This window comes from Pelobates fuscus, chromosome 4 (assembly GCF_036172605.1).
Source record: "Pelobates fuscus isolate aPelFus1 chromosome 4, aPelFus1.pri, whole genome shotgun sequence".
Taxonomy (NCBI): Eukaryota; Metazoa; Chordata; class Amphibia; order Anura; family Pelobatidae; genus Pelobates; species Pelobates fuscus.
Genome location: NC_086320.1, coordinates 189582614 through 189607258, shown reverse-complemented (window position 1 = coordinate 189607258; position 24645 = coordinate 189582614).

The window sequence follows — 24645 nt, the reverse complement described above, 5'->3', positions numbered from 1 at the left end:
GGCCTCTCGGTGACTGTAAGACAGAAAACAGGGGAAGGGAGTGACAGGTGAGGCCCTCTCTATGCAACATGCGAGGGGGCTAGCTAACGTGTGGCCCGATGGGTGTGTGTCTCTGAAACGTTTGAGGCGGGGTGTTGGCCTCGCGGGACCACTAACTGATGGTGATTGCCAAGACAGGGTAAATACCTATTGGGAAGCCTGTGACCCTATTGCCAGCACTCTAACCTAGGGGGACGAAATGAAATATATGGTAGAATACCATATGAGCAGGTGTACGTACCTGGTAGTATGACAAATTCACAGGAAAAACTGTGTGGAGCAAATATATATAAGCTTGACAGCCTGAAATGGGTAAAAGAAAGTAGTATGATGAGTGTGGATTGTCGGAAAGAAAACAGACTTATAGCCTGTAGCAGCAATGTTTTTATGGTTTGCTGGCGTATGTTTGAAAATAAAATGTTGATACCATGGGAATAGATATGTGTTACTCAGAAATGTTGTCATGGCTTTAATAAGATATCTGAGGGAGGCCGTGGCCTATGTACCAACAACATATGTGTTATATAATAATGGGGTGTGATACCTTAAAATAGCAATGAAAATGGTCTGTCTATTCAAACAAGCAACTTTTTAACCGAATGTATATACATGAAATGATGAAATGTAACTCACAAAACAGATCTATGTGAAATACATAGCAGAATAACCGAATCTTAGTATGAAGGGAACCAGAAGTTAGCATGAATAGCTTAAACGTATGCACTTTAATGCGAACAGCAATCGTTCATGAATATAATATGAATAAGTGCCGAACGGAAAGCACAACCGAAATGATAATCGTTTAAATGAAGCAAGGGAAAACAGTTTGTGCGAAATGATCGCTTCTCTAATACGCATGATTTAGCCGAACAATTTGTACGAAATGAAGCCGCGAGAAAGGCTTTGTAATGCGGCTGTGCAGAGAAAACCGTAAAGCGAGGACCCGTGCTGTACCGTGCGCCGTGGGAACCGATCCTGGCGTGACAGGTAGGTCTGACTTACGGTTTAGGAGTCCCTGGGACGCGATCTACGACGAAGACCTCATTCAACGCTGAGCTCGAACGGTAAGGAGCAAGGTAAGGGGAGTGCCTTAAGTAGGCTAGAGGTAGCAAACCAGCACCTCCCACAAATCCAGGCAAAATTGCCTTAATACATACGTATGTGTACATATATATATATATAATTTTGTAAAATATTTTTATTTATATATAGGTATATATATAGTGATATATACGTATATATTATATATATATATATATATATATATATATATATATTATTTCGTTCTGCATGTATTTTGATATAAATATAAATATATCTATATAAATATATATATATATTAATATTACAATACAGTTAGAACGAAATAACACACATCTATGTATTTTTTAATGATTTATTTTTTATTATTTTTATTATTTTTTTTTACGTATTTACATATTTTTTTTATATCCTATTATATATAAATATATATATAACAAAATTATATATATGTTTAATCAGTATCAGTCTACGTGTAATTTGATATTAATATATATATATATATATATATATAATTATATATATATATATATATATATATATATATATATATAGTAAAGTACACCTAGACAGTGTATGTGTGTGTATGTATATGTGTATATATATATATACTTAGATCACATATATATATAACATATTTACACTTATTTTAACTTTATTTTATTTGAATTCAGCCAGCAGGGGGACTAACTGTCATTACAGGCAGTCCCCCTGCTAGCAATGCAGCAGTCAGCTAACCCGGCCATGTGATTGTGAGGTCCTCGCAAGGACCTCACTCTCACATGGCCAGGGGGGGGCAGAGGAGGCAGGATAAGTAAGTAAGTAAGTAAGTAAGAGAAACCTGCCCCGTTTAGAGACGCTTTTAAATAGGGCATAATAGTACGCCCTCCGGTTTTAAGGGGTTAAGGTATCATATTCGTGCACATCTGCAAATGTGGTATACAGGGAGTGCAGAATTATTATGCAAATGAGTATTTTGACCACATCATCCTCTTTATGCATGTTGTCTTACTCCAAGCTGTATAGGCTCGAAAGCCTACTACCAATTAAGCATATTAGGTGATGTGCATCTCTGTAATGAGAAGGGGTGTGGTCTAATGACATCAACACCCTATATCAGGTGTGCATAATTATTAGGCAACTTCCTTTCCTTTGGCAAAATGGGTCAAAAGAAGGACTTGACAGGCTCAGAAAAGTCAAAAATAGTGAGATATCTTGCAGAGGGATGAAGCACTCTTAAAATTGCAAAGCTTCTGAAGCGTGATCATCGAACAATCAAGCGTTTCATTCAAAATAGTCAACAGGGTCGCAAGAAGCGTGTGGAGAAACCAAGGCGCAAAATAACTGCCCATGAACTGAAAAAAGTCAAGTGTGCAGCTGCCAAGATGCCACTTGCCACCAGTTTGGCCATATTTCAGAGCTGCAACATCACTGGAGTGCCCAAAAGCACAAGGTGTGCAATACTCAGAGACATGGCCAAGGTAAAAAAGGCTGAAAGACGACCACCACTGAACAAGACACACAAGCTGAAACGTCAAGACTGGGCCAAGAAATATCTCAAGACTGATTTTTCTAAGGTTTTATGGACTGATGAAATAAGAGTGAGTCTTGATGGGCCAGATGGATGGGCCCGTGGCTGGATTGGTAAAGGGCAGAGAGCTCCAGTCCGACTCAGACTCCAGCCAGGTGGAGGTGGAGTACTGGTTTGGGCTGGTATCATCAAAGATGAGCTTGTGGGGCCTTTTCGGGTTGAGGATGGAGTCAAGCTCAACTCCCAGTCCTACTGCCAGTTTCTGGAAGACACCTTCTTCAAGCAGTGGTACAGGAAGAAGTCTGCATCCTTCAAGAAAAACATGCTTTTCATGCAGGACAATGCTCCATCACACGCGTCCAAGTACTCCACAGCGTGGCTGGCAAGAAAGGGTATAAAAGAAGAAAATCTAATGACATGGCCTCCTTGTTCACCTGATCTGAACCCCATTGAGAACCTGTGGTCCATCATCAAATGTGAGATTTACAAGGAGGGAAAACAGTACACCTCTCTGAACAGTGTCTGGGAGGCTGTGGTTGCTGCTGCACACAATGTTGATGGTGAACAGATCAAAACACTGACAGAATCCATGGATGGCAGGCTTTTGAGTGTCCTTGCAAAGAAAGGTGGCTATATTGGTCACTGATTTGTTTTTGTTATGTTTTTGAATGTCAGAAATGTATATTTGTGAATGTTGAGATGTTATATTGGTTTCACTGGTAAAAATAAATGGGTATATATTTGTTTTTTGTTAAGTTGCCTAATAATTATGCACAGTAATAGTCACCTGCACACACAGATATCCCCCTAAAATAGCTATAACTAAAAACAAACTAAAGATGTATATATGGGTGGAAAAAAATCTACCCTGGATGAGTGGAAAAAATGGTTGATTTGGTCTCGAATTCTGGTTTAATATGGTAGAGAGAAGACCTCAACTGGTAAATGAGCTCCCCATTAGAGCTCTGAAACAATAAAACTTGGTGTAAGGGAAATGGACCCTAAACGTACCAGGAGATCTTTTAACCATATGTGGAAACAGCAGTATTGTTCCAAAAATGAACCCAATACACAGATACCAAATAGTATAGAAACAAAGATAGAAAAATAAAGATACTAAATTATAAAATAAAATAATTTCTATTCATGCACTAAGTTAAACTGGTGCAAATAAATGTTACCGTCTATATGGACGTTTACAACCAAGTACATTTGTGTTCTGCTACATTGATACCGTATCTGTACTGCTGGGTCTGTGTAATATCAAGCAAGCACAGGAGTTTAATCTAATGGTCTGCAGTTACTCTTACTGATTCGATATATAGTTACTGACAAAAATCCAAACTGATAAAAATGGGTGTCCTCTTTGTAGTATCAACAAAACATCCGTTTTTTTGTTGGTAAAAAATGTATAAAATTTATTTGTATAGCATCATAAATGATAAGAAAAATACATGAAAACTTGATAGCATAGTCAATAAATAAAAAAAACTCGATGGGTATATTTACAGAGTCCTATGAGATATGCAGAATCCAATTTGGAGTGGTTACTCACTGAACCTCTGACCGGTCAAGAGGTAGCGGTAGAAAAAAACGGGAAAATAGGCTTCGAAAAATCTCCTCGTCTGTCTCACTCTGTATTGGTCTGCGTGCTCCTGGATCTCTATGAAGATGCGGCTGCGGCCGAAAGTTTGCCTTACGCGTTTCGTGACTAGTTACTGTCACTTCATCAGAGGCTTGTAATCGTTGGATGGTAGTCAGTGATCTTTTATACCTTCCATTGATCAGACGATATCCCATACAGCTGTGCACTGTCCAAATACAATTAATCATTTTATCCGTGATCTCTACAGCGTTAGGGTAATTGAAGAATCTGGTTAATGCATAAGTGGGCGAAAAAGGTCATATCGTACAAAAACATTGCATATAAAACAATAAATAACTAATATGGACATCATAATGTCCGTAAATGTACACTTCTAATATGGAATGTCAATCCTTACGTGAAAAATTTATAGTAAAACATAATTTAAAATCGGGACACAAGGCTTATCAAGCATTAGGTCTCCTTTTATAAGGATATAAATCTATACGAAAACAATACCAATAGTAATTGAATTAAATTTGTTGCATGGATTTCCTGTAAGTGGTATAAAGATACCGAAAAGGGTTTTTAAATCTCAGCTATAACATATACTAAATTACTGTGGACTGGCAACCAGGATAACAAGAATAATAATCTAAAGAATAAGATATATCATAGACAAAAGGGAAATATTTATGACTATCGATTGCTCATAATTTAGTACATACTGAAAATGCTCTGAATTTATCCCGACATATTTACATACCTAAATTGTAGTGGTAAGACCTGACAGTAGATGGCAGATAGATACTTATGGTAGATCAACCGCTATGGGGACAGTATTCACTAAAGGGAACGTTTGATGTATAGGTATCGAGTCATAATAGAAATATGGATACATCAATAAATTTAAACGTAAAATACACGTAAAAACTTTGAATGGAATAAAACATAATAAATAAAAATACAGATACAATCTAGTGAAAATCACGAAAATAATAGATAATAAAAATAAAAATAAAAATGAAAATGAAAATAAAATAAAAAATAAAAATAAATCAAAATACAGATAAAAATAAAAATAAAAATAAAAATAAAAATAAAAATAGAAATAGACATAAAAAATAAAATAAAATAAAAATAAAAATAAAAATATATAAATATAAATAACAATAAAAATAAAAATAAAAATAAAAATAAAAATAAAAATAAATATAAATAAAAATAAAAATAAAAATAAAAATAAAAATAAAATGAAATAAAATAAAAATAATAAATCGAAATAAGAATCAAAAAAAAAAAAAAAAAAAAAAAATAAAAAAAAAAAATAAAAAAAAAAAAAAAAATAAAAAAATAAAAAAAAAAATAAAAAAAATAAAAAAAAATATATAAATAAAAATAAAAATAAAATTAAAAATAAAATTGAAATTTAGAATTAGATAGAAATCAAAATCAAAATAATACTAAATATACATATAAAAAATCAAAAATCAAAAATCAGTCAAATTAGGATGAAAGAATGAAGAATGTGAATATAAACTTTAAAGTATATGATGAAAAAATCAATACATGAAGAAATGGAAAATTGACAAAATAAAATATATAGATAGAAAGGAAGAGAGAAAACGTAGTGAGAATATAAACCACTATAAATCGATAAATGAGGTTGGTCCATCTCAATGACTCCCACCAGTGGGTAACTTATATACCAGTTGTATGGCAAGGTGAATAGCCAGTATGAAATAGCATATACATTGGGCTTTCGGAAGTTATTTATAGGAAGGCATTCAGCTCAAAATCTTTGTTTAAGCCTTTCGGTTCTAATGTATCCAAATTAAAAATCCATTTTGCTTCTACTTTATCCAGTTCTTTATCTAAGTTGCCTCCTCTCCAATGGACTTCGACTTTCTCGATTGCCAGGAATTCGAGGCCGACGGGATTGCTGTGGTGGTGTTCTTTAAAATGTCGTGAGAGATTATGGTTTTGGAATCCTCTTTTGATGTTTCTAATATGTTCGTATAAACGGGTCTTGAGTTTTCTTTTTGTCCTGCCCACATATTGTTTGTTGCATGGACAGCTAAGTAGGTAAATAACCCCTATAGAGTCGCAGTTGAGTGTAGTCTTTATCTTGAACGTCTCTTTTGTTTCTTTATGCTGGAACTCTTTTATAGAGTCTCTTGTGTCGGTATAAAGTTTGCAGCCTATACATTTGCCGCAGTAAGTAAATCCACATTCTATGCCTTTACAGGTTTTCTTTATGTTCTTAACTGTAGGAGCTAACATCGTCTTTAGATTGGGAGCCTTAGAGTATATCATTCTTGGTTTCTCGCCCAGAATTATATCCAGACTTGGATCACCTTTCAGAATGGTCCAGTTTTTGTTAAAGATCTTCTTAATTAGGGATGCTTGATTGCTGTAATTTGTGATGAATGCAGGTTGTGTGAAAGAGTTAGATTTGTCTTTTTTCTTTGTACCCAAGATGGTTTCTCTTGGTAGATCAAGGGCTTGTTGGGATGCTTTATCCAGTAGATCTGTTGGATATCCCTTGGCCACAAATCTTCTGGTCATTTCCTCCATCTGTATCTTGGCTACATTTTGTTCTGAGCAGTTGCGTCTAATTCTTCTATATTGGTTGAACGGTATATTTTCCAACCACGTTTTTTTGTGGTAACTGTTAGCCGGGATAAAGCTATTGCAGTCAACTGACTTTTTGAAGGTTTTAGTGTGGATTGTATTCTCTTTTATATAGATGTCTAGATCCAGAAACTCTACATGGTCTTGAGACTGGTTGAAGGTAAATTCGAGATGGTATGGGTTGTGGTTCAGATATTTTTTGAATAGATTAAGTGAAGCTGAATCCCCCTTCCATATAAAGATGACGTCATCTATATACCTTTGCCAGAGGACCAGATTTGCGCCAAACTGGGATGGGGACCAGATGAATTCGTCCTCCCATTTTCCCATAAATAAATTCGCATAGCTGGGCGCAAATCTGGTCCCCATAGCTGTACCTTCGATTTGTAGATAGAATTTGCCATTTGCCCAGAAGAAGTTGTGGCTCAAAATGATCAGTTTGGATTTTTGTCAGTAACTATATATCGAATCAGTAAGAGTAACTGCAGACCATTAGATTAAACTCCTGTGCTTGCTTGATATTACACAGACCCAGCAGTACAGATACGGTATCAATGTAGCAGAACACAAATGTACTTGGTTGTAAACGTCCATATAGACGGTAACATTTATTTGCACCAGTTTAACTTAGTGCATGAATAGAAATTATTTTATTTTATAATTTAGTATCTTTATTTTTCTATCTTTGTTTCTATACTATTTGGTATCTGTGTATTGGGTTCATTTTTGGAACAATACTGCTGTTTCCACATATGGTTAAAAGATCTCCTGGTACGTTTAGGGTCCATTTCCCTTACACCAAGTTTTATTGTTTCAGAGCTCTAATGGGGAGCTCATTTACCAGTTGAGGTCTTCTCTCTACCATATTAAACCAGAATTCGAGACCAAATCAACCATTTTTTCCACTCATCCAGGGTAGATTTTTTCCACCCATATATACATCTTTTTGTTTCCCATTATTTTGAGTGTAGAGAATATGGCTTTGAATAGAGATCTGGACCATATCAGATCTAGTAGGAGGATATTTTTCGACCATATTTTGACTGAAAATCTACCAGACAAAATCAAAGGTAATTCTAGTAATGAACTACCAAAAGCTACAGACACTAGATCAAAGATATACCAACTAGGCAAACTAATGGAAAAAGAGGTTCATATTTGGTGGGACATTGCGAGTTTTGAATTCTATGTGTCAAATAATCTGGTTCCAAGGGGACTCAGACTACAAAAACCATTGAACTATAAAAAGGATGACCCCAATACCCATGCCAAATGGGATCAACTTTTGGATAAAGGCTCCTTATTGCTTATGATTTTTCTTATCAATGAAAAAAAGAAAGATCTAGAACAATTGGAAAAAGAGATCAAACAGCTAAGAGATATCCTGATCCCACTAATAGAAGAGGGCTCCTTTGCTGAGATTCTAGATTCAGTTGAAAGAAGAGTAAAAGACTTAGAAGTTAAAATCAGAGAAATTAAGAAAAAGAAACTGTTGAGAGACAAAGAAGATTATGAGAAGGGGAGACAAAGGAATTGGAACAAATCCAGGGATAGAAATTATGACCAACAGAAGGACATCCATTATCGTCAAAGACGCCCTGCATTTGCACCACAGCATGGGCCCTCAAGAGCTCCACCTAAACCACAACTAAGGTACCAACCCTATAGGCCATATACGAATTTCCAACAGGGGAGGTACTATAACAACCGCACACCACAGAGAAAAGTAGAGAATCATCGAAGGAGAGAGTATGGGGACCATGTACACGATTATTCAAGAAATGGATCGAGAAACCAGGATGACTCACCTATTAGGAGGCCGACACCCCCTAGGAGAGCTGAAAAGAAGTTTGATTCCAAACCAAAGACCCACACATCTGATATTACAGCAGCCAACTCTTCTCACAATCCACATGCCCGTAATCATCCCATTCTGACTGATTTTTTAGGCCAGCGGAGGGAGAGACTATTCTCCCCCAAACGAGTCTGGCAAGAAAGAGATCCGAATCACTCCCCAATTCTAAGAAAAAGAATAAGAAGAGAACAAGAAGAAGAACACGTAGAAAAACTCCAGAGTCCGGACAGACGGAACCTATAGGAGTTTTCAACCTATCAGACAGAATACTAACCGAAGAAGAGCATAAATTACTACAAAAAGGACTCAAATTTGCTCCAAACTCCAACAATTCAAAATTCAATATATTTATAGATTTGCACAAATTTGTGAGGAAGTTAACTATTAAAAAATTTTTCAACGAGTGTACCTTCGAAACTAGAGAGCACCACTCATCTTATTCACATACCGAATTACATCCGAGATCAACATTTTATCCCCAACAAGTCAAGAATGATCATATAAAGGTGTTTGAAAAACAGATGGTTAAAGATCTGAGAGCTCTGAAAGAGAAACCGAATATTAGAGATAATCTGACAAAGAAGGAGAGAAAAGCTTTGAAGGCCCTTATGGAGGATGACTCCATAATAATTAGGCCAGCAGATAAGGGTGGAGGCCTAGTGGTCATGAATTTATGTGACTATACCACCGAAAGTGAAAGACTACTGAGTGATTCTACCACCTATGCAATTCTACCAGAGGATCCCTGTGACGACTATAAGAAAGACCTTTTTTCCCTGCTAGAAGAGGGCAGATCTAGGGGGATCCTAGACAAAAAAGAATTCGAATATGTAAAATGTGAACATCCGAGGTTGGCGGTGTATTACCACCTTCCTAAAATCCACAAAAGGCTAGACAACCCTCCAGGAAGACCTATAATTTCGGGCATAGGATCTTTGACATCTAACCTTTCTGAGTATGTCGACCAATTCCTCCACAAGCCAGTAACAATGTTAAAGTCCTATTTAAGAGACACCACTCAAATTATCAACATTCTGTCGCAGGTCACATGGCAAGATGGCTATATCCTCGTCACAGCCGATGTGACATCACTATATACTGTGATCGAACATCTACAAGGCTGCGAGGCCATCCAATATTCCTTGGCAACCTACACTGAATTACAAAACGACCAGATTGATTTCCTGGTTAGATGTGTGGGGTTCATTTTGAGCCACAACTTCTTCTGGGCAAATGGCAAATTCTATCTACAAATCGAAGGTACAGCTATGGGGACCAGATTTGCGCCCAGCTATGCGAATTTATTTATGGGAAAATGGGAGGACGAATTCATCTGGTCTCCATCCCAGTTTGGCGCAAATCTGGTCCTCTGGCAAAGGTATATAGATGACGTCATCTTTATATGGAAGGGGGATTCAGCTTCACTTAATCTATTCAAAAAATATCTGAACCACAACCCATACCATCTCGAATTTACCTTCAACCAGTCTCAAGACCATGTAGAGTTTCTGGATCTAGACATCTATATAAAAGAGAATACAATCCACACTAAAACCTTCAAAAAATCAGTTGACTGCAATAGCTTTATCCCGGCTAACAGTTACCACAAAAAAACGTGGTTGGAAAATATACCGTTCAACCAATATAGAAGAATTAGACGCAACTGCTCAGAACAAAATGTAGCCAAGATACAGATGGAGGAAATGACCAGAAGATTTGTGGCCAAGGGATATCCAACAGATCTACTGGATAAAGCATCCCAACAAGCCCTTGATCTACCAAGAGAAACCATCTTGGGTACAAAGAAAAAAGACAAATCTAACTCTTTCACACAACCTGCATTCATCACAAATTACAGCAATCAAGCATCCCTAATTAAGAAGATCTTTAACAAAAACTGGACCATTCTGAAAGGTGATCCAAGTCTGGATATAATTCTGGGCGAGAAACCAAGAATGATATACTCTAAGGCTCCCAATCTAAAGACGATGTTAGCTCCTACAGTTAAGAACATAAAGAAAACCTGTAAAGGCATAGAATGTGGATTTACTTACTGCGGCAAATGTATAGGCTGCAAACTTTATACCGACACAAGAGACTCTATAAAAGAGTTCCAGCATAAAGAAACAAAAGAGACGTTCAAGATAAAGACTACACTCAACTGCGACTCTATAGGGGTTATTTACCTACTTAGCTGTCCATGCAACAAACAATATGTGGGCAGGACAAAAAGAAAACTCAAGACCCGTTTATACGAACATATTAGAAACATCAAAAGAGGATTCCAAAACCATAATCTCTCACGACATTTTAAAGAACACCACCACAGCAATCCCGTCGGCCTCGAATTCCTGGCAATCGAGAAAGTCGAAGTCCATTGGAGAGGAGGCAACTTAGATAAAGAACTGGATAAAGTAGAAGCAAAATGGATTTTTAATTTGGATACATTAGAACCGAAAGGCTTAAACAAAGATTTTGAGCTGAATGCCTTCCTATAAATAACTTCCGAAAGCCCAATGTATATGCTATTTCATACTGGCTATTCACCTTGCCATACAACTGGTATATAAGTTACCCACTGGTGGGAGTCATTGAGATGGACCAACCTCATTTATCGATTTATAGTGGTTTATATTCTCACTACGTTTTCTCTCTTCCTTTCTATCTATATATTTTATTTTGTCAATTTTCCATTTCTTCATGTATTGATTTTTTCATCATATACTTTAAAGTTTATATTCACATTCTTCATTCTTTCATCCTAATTTGACTGATTTTTGATTTTTGATTTTTTATATGTATATTTAGTATTATTTTGATTTTGATTTCTATCTAATTCTAAATTTCAATTTTATTTTTAATTTTATTTTTATTTTTATTTATATATTTTTTTTATTTTTTTTATTTTTTTTTTTATTTTTTTTATTTTGATTCTTATTTCGATTTATTATTTTTATTTTATTTCATTTTATTTTTATTTTTATTTTTATTTTTATTTATATTTATTTTTATTCTTATTTTTATTTTTATTTTTATTTTTATTTTTATTGTTATTTATATTTATATATTTTTATTTTTATTTTTATTTTATTTTATTTTTTATGTCTATTTCTATTTTTATTTTTATTTTTATTTTTATTTTTATTTTTATTTTTATCTGTATTTTGATTTATTTTTATTTTTTATTTTATTTTCATTTTCATTTTTATTTTCATTTTTATTTTTATTATCTATTATTTTCGTGATTTTCACTAGATTGTATCTGTATTTTTATTTATTATGTTTTATTCCATTCAAAGTTTTTACGTGTATTTTACGTTTAAATTTATTGATGTATCCATATTTCTATTATGACTCGATACCTATACATCAAACGTTCCCTTTAGTGAATACTGTCCCCATAGCGGTTGATCTACCATAAGTATCTATCTGCCATCTACTGTCAGGTCTTACCACTACAATTTAGGTATGTAAATATGTCGGGATAAATTCAGAGCATTTTCAGTATGTACTAAATTATGAGCAATCGATAGTCATAAATATTTCCCTTTTGTCTATGATATATCTTATTCTTTAGATTATTATTCTTGTTATCCTGGTTGCCAGTCCACAGTAATTTAGTATATGTTATAGCTGAGATTTAAAAACCCTTTTCGGTATCTTTATACCACTTACAGGAAATCCATGCAACAAATTTAATTCAATTACTATTGGTATTGTTTTCGTATAGATTTATATCCTTATAAAAGGAGACCTAATGCTTGATAAGCCTTGTGTCCCGATTTTAAATTATGTTTTACTATAAATTTTTCACGTAAGGATTGACATTCCATATTAGAAGTGTACATTTACGGACATTATGATGTCCATATTAGTTATTTATTGTTTTATATGCAATGTTTTTGTACGATATGACCTTTTTCGCCCACTTATGCATTAACCAGATTCTTCAATTACCCTAACGCTGTAGAGATCACGGATAAAATGATTAATTGTATTTGGACAGTGCACAGCTGTATGGGATATCGTCTGATCAATGGAAGGTATAAAAGATCACTGACTACCATCCAACGATTACAAGCCTCTGATGAAGTGACAGTAACTAGTCACGAAACGCGTAAGGCAAACTTTCGGCCGCAGCCGCATCTTCATAGAGATCCAGGAGCACGCAGACCAATACAGAGTGAGACAGACGAGGAGATTTTTCGAAGCCTATTTTCCCGGTTTTTTCTACCGCTACCTCTTGACCGGTCAGAGGTTCAGTGAGTAACCACTCCAAATTGGATTCTGCATATCTCATAGGACTCTGTAAATATACCCATCGAGTTTTTTTTATTTATTGACTATGCTATCAAGTTTTCATGTATTTTTCTTATCATTTATGATGCTATACAAATAAATTTTATACATTTTTTACCAACAAAAAAACGGATGTTTTGTTGATACTACAAAGAGGACACCCATTTTTATCAGTTTGGATTTTTGTCAGTAACTATATATCGAATCAGTAAGAGTAACTGCAGACCATTAGATTAAACTCCTGTGCTTGCTTGATATTACACAGACCCAGCAGTACAGATACGGTATCAATGTAGCAGAACACAAATGTACTTGGTTGTAAACGTCCATATAGACGGTAACATTTATTTGCACCAGTTTAACTTAGTGCATGAATAGAAATTATTTTATTTTATAATTTAGTATCTTTATTTTTCTATCTTTGTTTCTATACTATTTGGTATCTGTGTATTGGGTTCATTTTTGGAACAATACTGCTGTTTCCACATATGGTTAAAAGATCTCCTGGTACGTTTAGGGTCCATTTCCCTTACACCAAGTTTTAAAAACAAACTAAAAACTACTTCCAAAAATATTCAGCTTTGATATTAATGAGTTTTTTGGGTTCATTGAGAACATGGTTGTTGTTCAATAATAAAATTAATCCTCAACAATACAACTTGCCTAATAATTCTGCACTCCCTGTACATGATACAGTGTACAGTGCGTGACAAAGGTTGCTACACTGGAGAAACTGACCTTAAGCTGCATCTCAGAATGAATCTACACAGACACTCAATTAAGAACCACAAGGAAAATGGATATGGTACCCCTGTTGGTCATCACTTCACCCAGAAATTTCAAAGACTCTCATGAACGAAAGACATTTGAGATGAAAATTATCACACATTTCAACACCAAAAATTAAGGACTTAATGTAGATTCTGGCTTTCTCACACACTACCAAAACTTTATATAAACACACATCTTAATGTCTTAGATAGTTATTTTTCAATATTCTCGCTTCACCTTTATCAATTTATATACATACATATATGCAGCTATTTACTTGCATGCCCTGCTCTGCTGTTTTCTTGTTTTGGTTTTCTTTTTTGTGTTGTTTTTTTTTCTTCAACTAGCTTATTCTTTCCTCAGTTTATTTACTTTGTCTGGCTCTTCTCAGCAAACCTGCACCTTTCAATTTAAGGCACATCTTGTACTTTTTATGACATCCCACTCACCCCTCTCCCTCCCCTTCTCTAACATCAGTTGTTTTAAGATTGATCAGTATTGCTTCAGACCTGAAGAAGAGAGGAAAACTCTTGAAAGCTTGTCTTTGAAATATTATGTTAGTTCAATAAAAAAGGTATAATTGCATGCTACATTACTCTGGTACTTTGGGATTATATATGTATATATATATATATATATATATATATATATATTCAACGTGTATATTTATCTACTATATTTACATAATTAAATAACTGTATTAATTATAATTCAGGGACTTGCCTGACAACCCAGGCAGAAAGTCCATTGAATTTAATTTACAAGACCTATATTTAACCCTGTAACTTTCCATAACACCATAAAACCTGTACATGTGGGGTACTGTACTCGTGGGACTTCGTTGAACACAAATATGTGTGTTTTAATGCAAAAAACTAATTTGAATGCTAATTTTGCCCAGGGTTTGTGACTAAGTGGCTACTAAAATAAACTGGATATTCCCCTTTTTGAATACCCTGGGTTGTCTACTTTGGAAAATGACATGCCATGATCGGGGTAAATCTCATTCCTGGGCTGCCATACAGTCTCAAAGGCAGCATAACCAATCTGGGAAATTTGAATGTGCATGAAATTAAATAGGCAAGCCCTATATTTGACCCTGTAACCTTCTAAAACTCCATAACACCTGTACATGCAGGGTACTGTTTTACTCATGAGACATCACTGAACCCAAATATGAATGTTTAGAGCAGTAAAATGTATAATAACGATTATATAATCAATGAAAGTGCAGTCTTTGTGTGAAAAATGCAGAAAACCAATATAAATGTTAATTTTGCCCAGGGTTCGTGACCAAGTAGCTACTACAAAAGACTGGACAAACCCCATTATGAATACCCTAGGTTGTCTACTTTTACAAATGGTATGAAATGCTGCGGTTAATTTTCATTCCTGAACTGCCTTACAGTCCCATAGGAACCAACCTGGCACATTTTAATGTGTATAAATGTAAAAGGGGAAAGTCCTATATTTGACCCTGTAACTCTCCAAAACACCATAACACCTGTACATAGTGGGCACTTTTGTACTTGTGAGACATCGTTGAATACAATTTATTACAATTTATTGTAATTTATTGCAGTAAAAACTAACTGTAATATGAAATTAACAGTTAAAATGCCATGCAGAACTTGAAAAATTCTTAATTTCTCAAAGTTTTAAAATTTTTATTAATATCAAATTATGTTTTATATATGAATAATTTGTGTGAAATAAAATCCCTATTTCTCCTGAACAAAATGATATATAATATGTGTGGGTGTACTTAATATGAAAGAGTTGAATTATGGTTGAGCAGACATAAAGCACAAATTCCAGGTTTTGTTTACGTTTTGTTTTGATCACAACTTGTACAACTGACTCCGTCATTATGGGGTTAAATTAGAGGGGCAAAGGTTTAAAAATAATTTCAGGAAGTATTACTTTACAGAGAGGGTAGTGGACGCATGGGATAGCCTTCCAGCTGAAGTGGTAGTGGTTAACACAGTGAGAGAGTTTAAGCATGCGTGGAATAGGCATAAGGCTATCCTAGACTTAATATAAGGTCAGGGACTAATTAAAGTATTTAGAAAATTGGGCAGACTAGATGGACCAAATGGTTCTTATCTGCAGTCACATTCTGTGTTTATATGTTTCTATGATTATGGAACAATCTACAAATTAAAGGACCACTATAGGCAACCAGACCACTTCAGCTTAATGAAGTGGTCTGGGTGTCAGGTTCATCTAGGGTTAACCCTGCCTGCTGTAAACATAGCAGTTTCAGAGAAACTGCTATGTTTACATATGGGTTAATCCAGCCTCTAGCGGCTGTCTCATTGATAGCCGCTACAGGTGCTTCCACGTTTATCACTGTGATTTTCACTGTGAGAAGATGCCAGCATCCATAGGAAAGCATTGAGAATGCTTTCCTATGGACTGACTGAATGCGCGCGCGGCTCTTGCCGCGCATGCGCATTCAGCCGATGATGACGGAAAGGAGAAGGCGGGTACCCAGCGCAGAGGGAACCTGGCGCTGGAGAAAGGTAAGCATTTAACCCCTTCCTCCCACTTCAGCCTGGCGGGAGGGGGCCATGAGGGTGGGGGGGGGGACGACCTATTAACACTATAGTGCCAGGAAAACGTTTTCCTGGCACTATAGTGGTCCTTTAATTGAAAGACCCACAAAGCATGTCCTTTACATAATTTTGGTATTTCAGACATCTTTACTAATACTAAATAAAAGTTAAATCTTCCCTCCTGCCTAGGGCCATGTATGCTAAATAGTGATCAAAATGATTAGTGACTATTAGTGAATGGGCAGCATTTCCCCCATGCCACCATAGTAAGGCAACTATTAAAATAAATAACTAGGACGGACATAGTGTCCTGCTGTGACCCCACCAGTGCAGTGTGAGTGGTGGCCATTAGAATAAATGGGGGCCTCAAGCTATTAAATAAAAGCACGGGCTATTAAATAAAATTAATGACCTAGTGTCCCCTGAGCCTCCACCCATTGACGGTGGATCCCTAATTAATAAGGAGGGGGTCCTAATATCCCATCCATAATTATTATCCCACCCCAGACCTGGTCCATTAATGGTATCTGACTTCTTTTCAGTCGTGTGTTTATCAACATTTAGTGAATAAGCCCTTAGACTTACAATCTAAGTTATGTTCAATGTATAGAGAGTGTTGGTTGTTTACAAGTTTTGAGGTTTACCTTCTTTCCCCAACCTCCAAAATATATTTTTTCTGATACAAAGACAAAAAACAGGTAACCTCAGGAGAAATACAGGTTGCTCTGGAAAAATATGGTGTGGTTGTTTCAAGGAGCACAATATGACAATACTTGAACAAAAATGAGCTGCATGGTCGAGTTTCCAGAAAGAAGCATTTACTGTGCCATTGCCACAAAAAAGCCCAGTTGCAATATGTCCAACAACACCTTGACAAACCTCACAACTTCTAGAACACTGTAATTTGGAGTGACAAGACCAAAATAGAGATTTATGGTCACAACCATACGCACTTAGTTTGGAGAGGGGTCAACAAGACCTACAGTGAAAAACATACTATCCCCACTATGAAGATATAAATCACCGGGAATCTTGTGAAAATTTATGACAAGATGAATACAGCATGTTATCAGAAAATATCGGCAGACTATTTGCAGGCTGTGCATTGGACACTCTTGAACCTTCCAGCATGACAATGGCCGTAAGCACAAGGCCAAGTTGAACCTCCAGTGGTTGCAGAAGAAAAAGTTGAAGGTTCTGGAGTGGCCAATATCATCAAGCTAGTCTGGGGATATTTTAAAGGTGCAGTTCATGCGAGATGACCAAAGACTTTGCATGACCTGAAGGCATTTTGCCAAGATGAATAAGCAGCTATACCACCTGCAAGAATTAGGGGCTTCATTTACAACTATTTTAAAATACTGCATGCTGTCATTGATGCTAAAGGGGGCAATACACAGTATTACTAAGGGTATGGAGACTTTTAAACAGGGGTCATTTAATGTTTTTCTTTATTGCCTTATTTTGTTTTATGATGTGTCATTCTGTTATAACCTACAGTTGAACATGAATCCCATAAGAAATAAAAGAAATGTGTTTTGCCCGCTCACTCATGTTTTCTCACTGCACAACTGTACCTACACTTATTTACAATTAAAGAATGGCAATTCCAGATCTCAGAGGACCTTAAAACAAGGAACAATATATAAAGATAATAGTGCAATATTTCAAATCCATATTAGAGTATTTTTAAGGTGTATAGGTGTTCAACTCACACTTTTCTGAGCTGATAAGAGCTCTGCTGTATAGCGCTTGGAAGGTACAATCCCTGGTGCACAATAAATTAATTTATACTGTATTACACTATTGTATTGTCTTTTTCTGTAGATTATCAGCTGCATCCTCTCAATTCTGTTTGGCAATGGAATTGAGTGACTGAGAGAACTCCAAATTTTCCAGCTCATAAACTCTGGCTCCATTATGGTGGATGTCACATGTAATTGTAATTTTTTGTTACAATGTGGTTTTTAATCTATCCAACATGTTTGCACGATCCCTTTTAGATGGTAGTTTTTTTCAATATCTTTCAGATTCAGATCTTGGGAGCGTAGAGAACTCTCTGAGGCTACAGGGCTTGCTGAGGGCAAACCTTCTTGTAAACATACAGTCGCCATGATGGAATCCTCGAGGATGCACAATGTTCCATCAAGTTTTTAAATTATTTAGTCAGAGAGACCAAACTCTTAGGTGAGGTCTTGCTAGATGCGGTTTGCGAATTGTAGGAATTCTTCTGATTATCCATTGGTGCTGATAAGTCCACTATTATTGAGATATGCATTTGATGTATAACATTCTGTAGAGCAGTAGCACCATCAAGTTGCATCCATGCAGCTTGAAAGCAGACCATGCCTACCTACCCATGAAATGATATCAACTCTCTATTATATACAATTCTCAACATTATAGTTTTCTGAAGCTGTTTTATTTGATGCTTCCAAATTTTTTTTTATAACAATAAGACCACAAATGCTATGGTTGCAATGCATGAATGCATATAATAAACCTATCTGAAAGATATGTCTTGTAGAACTATTCATTCATACAAATAGTTAATTGATTACTCATTTTTTATCTGGCCACAGAATGAAAAGTAATTTATTCAGTTCTTGAAATATATAAATATACACTTGATACTGAAAGGATTGATCCATATGCACAGTTTACAATGTGTTAATTGTCTGAATCAAAAGAAGAACAAATTGCAAGTGAACAATACTTTGCACTGTTCAGAAGCATATAAAATTTTACTATTCAATATGCTTCCAGTTTATTCTAATTTATTCCATTAACACACAATTTTGGAGAGATTGAGGATTCTTTCCAATACCATAAACTGGGGCACAATTATTTGAAATTAAAGCAAATTTACTCAATTACAGTAACAAAGCACACATTTTTAATAATCAAATGCACATGGCAAGAAACAAAATTGAGATTCCATCCAGATGTCAATATATGCAATGAATATAAATAAATATATGCAATGAGCAAAGAGAAAATTAACAGCAACAGGCCTGTCATGATTTTTGTTACATGCTATTTATTCTTTAATATAAATTTCTAATTTGATATCTGACAAAAATTAGTGTGTTGTTTTTTTGGGGTACGTGCAAGTAGCATACTTTTTACACTTAATAATTCCCTTATAATTATTTAAAAATGGTATGGACAGTTATCCAGAGATCAGATGTGAAATGTAGATGTAGAATATAAAGTTGCTTACACTTTTATGGTTTTTCTAAACAATAAAAGATAGTGTGCAGCGCAAGTGTATAATACCACAGAATAAAATGTGATGCATGCACTGTGGTGGTATATATAACCAATGGATAACACACAAAATACCCAAGATATATAAACAGAGATCAAATGCTGGGGGTTCCAATGGTATAACCCTTTTCTGACAGTCTGTTTTTCGGGTGATGGTGTGTTGTGGCAAGGAAAAATCCAAGGGGTGTTCCTCTGTGTGAAGCTTGTTCCTCAAAATGAATAATGTAGAACAGGCACACCAGTTACAAAGGTAAGTATTCTTATTTATTCATAAAAAATTTAAAAGTTCTTACATGAAAGTTGTAATGATGTTGTTCATAGGTAAGTACCCAGTAGCACCTTGCAATCTGCACTTTTTGTATTATTGATGAACATTTTGAAAGAGTATAATACTATGACACAAAACATTTTGTCAGTTACTAAGATGATAATTCTCCATAAATTATCCTCCAATACTGTATGTTAACTGCTAGTTTTTCTAGCAGATGAGGGGTTATTTTTTTTTAATAATTGGATATCATAAAAAGTGTGATCATGCTATTAAGTTTTACTGTGTTACTTTCTTTTTTTTTTAATTCTTTATTTTTTCTCGTGCATAAGAATAACAAGCATAGACAATGTGCCACAATAGCACGCATTCAGGTTATATCAGCGGATCATAGCGGCATTGAGTGTGCTGCACAATTTTTGTTTTTACAGAAAAGTGAAAACCTAAAACATCTGTCAAACGGACATTCAACCCAGTCTGCAATAGGTGTTAGCTGGTATTTTAAACTCTCTAAGTGTTTGTGCGTGGAGGGGAAGCATTGGCAAACAGCGTCATTGGTAGGTCTCTAATTGCGGGTGTAAGGGCAAGTCAGTGTGACCTGTAGTTTTACAGCACAGTGTATGTGATGGGGGTATGCTCATGGGCCAAAGTTGGCTTGCATCCAGTGGGTTTTTTTTAAAAAAAAAAGACCAGCGGTCGTCCTGCGTGTGGTGGAGTTCCCCTCTGGGTGGGGGGTTTAGTTGGGGTTCTGGTTATGTGTTGTGAGTCTATCGAGGTAGCCTGTGGGTAAGAGTATATGCCTTGCCTATGGAAGTGAATGGAGGGCTACTTAAGAGGTTCTCGGCAGGGTCCGCAGCCGTGGGGGTTAAACGGTATTTAACTATATAATGTGTGTTAGGACTGTAGAGGGTGGTGTCTCGTCCCTGTTCAGGCCTGGACCTGGATCAGAGCATGGTGCCTAGGTTGCCAGCGTTGTGTGGCCAGTGTCAATGTATGGGGGGGTCATGAGTGTACCTGTAGGTCCACAGGGTGGGGGGGTGCGGTCATCGGTCTCAGTACTTCGTTGAAAAAAAAAAAAAAGGCAAGTGAAAAACATAAAGTAATATACAGAAGAATAATTATAGCATTTAAACATTAGTGAACGGAGTGGTCACCAGTCCTAGTAGGCTGGTATCAGCCGGTCTCTGCCGAGTGTCCATGGCCATTCAGGTGGTTACCGCCACATAGGCATCTGGCCTTGTCTCCCGAGGCACAAAAGGAAGCACTGTGTCCGGATTCCACGCGTGGGGCGCCGGGGCCGTGCTAAGCAGTTTAACCGGTTTCAAAGCGTCCTGAGACAGTCCTAAGGTCGGCAACAGGCCTCTCGCTTCCTGCATGTCCCGGATAGGGTGTGTTTCGGTGCCATGCTGGACTTCTAATGTGTGCTGCAATCTCCAGCGATACAGGATGCCTCTGGCACGAAGCAGGGTTGTGAAAGTCTGCAACGACCTTCTCCAGGCCATGGTGTATCCCGATAAGTCCGTGAAGAACGAGAGCTGCATTCCTTCGAAGGTGTAAGGTGAGTGATTCCGGACAGCTCCCATAACTGCTGATATGTCTTTGCTACACCTAAATTTCACCAGGAGGTCTCTTGGTGCTGAGCTCGGCGCTTTTGTCGACTTTTGCAGGCGGAACATCCCCTCTAGGCCCACTTGCTTTGCCTGCCTGGGAGGCAGTAGTGCTGCGAGGAGTCGCCTCAGCAGGTGTGGTGTCTCATCTTCCAGAGTCTCCTCCGACACCCCTCTTATCTTGAGGTTTAGGCTGAGCCTCTGATCCTCTGCCACCGCCATCTTCTGTTCTGTTTTGGCTTGTTGCGCCTGCAGGTCCAATACCGCTTTCTGAAGTTGGGATGTTTGTTGGGCATTTTTGTGGGCATTGCCTTCTATGACTTCCATGCGGTTCGTTAGGCCTCGGACCTCTTGTTGGATTTGGGCCATATCTGCCTGGAGGTTCCGTCTGAGTTCCGCAAGGAGCTCTCTCATGATAGTCGTTGTTACCGGAGTAGAGTCCGGTGGAGAGGTGGAGGGCATGGTGGGTTGCGGCTCCATTGTATTACCCTCTGGCAGTCCCATGCAGTAATCCTCCGATATTTCAGTATCTGCATCTGAGCAGTCGGCCATCTTGGGCCCTGCTCCACTCCGGGCCTGGTGCCACAAGTCTCCGATATTCATGCCCATATGTGGTTTGTCGGATTTTTGTTTTTTAGTTTTCTTACCCATGGCTCATGGGTCAGGGCTTGTGGTGATTTGCCGGCGAATTAGGGCTTTTCAGACCCGATTTTGCGGCTATAAAGGCTTTAGTCGGCTCGGAGCTGCTGTAGCATGCGTCCGCTCGGTTCAGTGGCTTGGCTCCGCCCCTGTTACTTTCTTTTTTAATCAATTTGTCTGTGCACATTTAAAATCAAGCTGCAAACTCTTGGTTAATTGTGGATAGTTGTTGATTTTGTTGATTTTCTATGGCCAAGAAGGACTTCTAAAAGTCTAACTTGAGATATGCAAGGGATGCATAACAGTACTTTTTGCATTTGCACTGTGGGGAGTTTTATCATGTTTGGTCTCACTGCAATCTTTTTTTTACCGGAGCCAGTGTCATGCCGATGAGACCCGCAAGGTGAAACTGCAGTCAATGGATGGTGTCTGGTTACTAATCTTTTTGCCCATGCTTAGGATTTGCAAAAAACGTTCTTTAAAATATTGCCCATTGCTAAGAGTATCTACAGAAATGCAGTATGAAGTCTGGAACACAATTTATATGTCAAGCGGGGAACTCTGGCATAGTTGTGATGATTTGGTTTGTTGAGTTTGTTGAGATATGCATTTGATGTATAACAGTAGTTTTTGTATTGTAAGGAGTTTAATTGTGTTTGGTACCAAACTATATTTCAATCAAGATACATTTACAATCAGAGAGAGATGATTTTATATTTTATTGGTGAAGTGTTAGGATGTTGGAATCTTTAAAGGAAAAGAAGGCTACCTCTTATATGCAAAATATACTCTTTCATATATGTAAAATACTTTTTTTTTATTTAATGTTTTTAATTTTGGTATTATCTTTTATTATTTTATCTAGTATTGTTTGTAATTTATATTATTTTCATTTTGTTTTAACAAAGCTGAGAATATTTTCGCTGTCTATTTTGTCTGTTTTCTCTGAATTGTTAGATATGAGCTTCCTTGTTTGATTAGTTATCTCTAAAAGAAGAAGAAAAGTTGCTAGTTCTACCTGTCAAATTCAGTACTAATAGGAATATTCTGAACACTGTTGATAGTAATAAATGTAAATTATCTTTATTCCAGTCACCACATGGGGACCTGGCAACATTTTAAACCTTGTTGGTTTTTGCCAAGGCTAGATTTAAGTTCACAAAATTATCTTTTTATAACACTCAATAAATCAATAAATTCACAAACTGAAAATGAATTTAAGATACTCATACATGTTACTATAAAAATGCAATTTACAATACCTGTTGTGTAGTGTATTGCATATACAATTTAACATGTAATTATAAAAGATCAATACATTTTATTTTTTATCAAAAAATAATGAAATCCCTGGAATTTTGTAACTATGGACCATAGTGATGACTTTCGTGTTTTATATAGCCAAGCACTAGTGCACTGTAGTGGATATGCTGCCATTAGCATGCGTGACAGCCTTCAGTGTAAGTAGTCAAAACATTGTAAAATTTTTTTACTTCTTAACATGTCGTCCACTATCCACTGCTATCTACCTCTACTACATTTTGCCAAGAGCCGGAAGCTCTCTTTATTAGCTAAATCTATTGGTGCAGAGCATAGCTTATTGATTAAGAGTGATACACTGATATTCTCAGTCAATAAGATAGTCATGCACTGCAAGCCATAGCTCAGATGAGTTAACAGAAGCTCATAAACAGGACCTTCCAGCTCTCCTAGATGAGGGGTGAAGGTAAGAAGCTGTGCTCAGTGGACCCAGGTAGGAAGTGAAACCCTTATAATGAGGTGGCAACAGGTCACTCGTGTTATCATAACCACTGCAGTATGTTTAACATAAATCTTTCTCATACATTTTATTTTTATTATAAATTGATTATACTTTGTGTCTAAAACAGTTGATTTTATGTTGACTATATTGGATTAGTTGTTGTTACTTAAAATAACAATGCAAAAAAGTAAAACTGTTTTGTTCTGCTCTGTATAGAAAAACAGTTATCTATATACCTAACGCACAAAATAGGGTAAAAACCCTAATCATGCCCTCCATAGACAAACTGGTTTACATATCTACCTTTAAAAGGTTAGCAAACCTATTTTCATGTTCCTGAGCAGGTCAGAGAGGAGACTATTGCCAGGGTTATTGGTTGAAACTTTCTTTTTAGACATAACAATTTACTTGAAATAATTAATATGCCACAAAAATGATACTTTGAGAGTTAAAACAGAATAAAGTCAATATGCCACAAACAGGATATCTTGAAAGTAAATGAATAAAGTATTTTATATACAAGTAGGTTTGATGATATTCCCAAGTAGATTAATAAACTGTGGAATGTCACACTGCAGCCAGGTGCAGGATGATACAGGGTTGAAATAGTTAAAGCTGGTAAGTACTTTCAGTATAATATAGTACAGGTTGCTTACAGGATTATGCAGAGTTGCAGTAGTTGAGACAGGTAAGTACTTCAATATAATGTAATACAGGTTGCTTACAACATCATGCAGTGTTGCAGCAGTTGAAGTAGTTAAGTATCTTCAATATTGTAGATCAAGC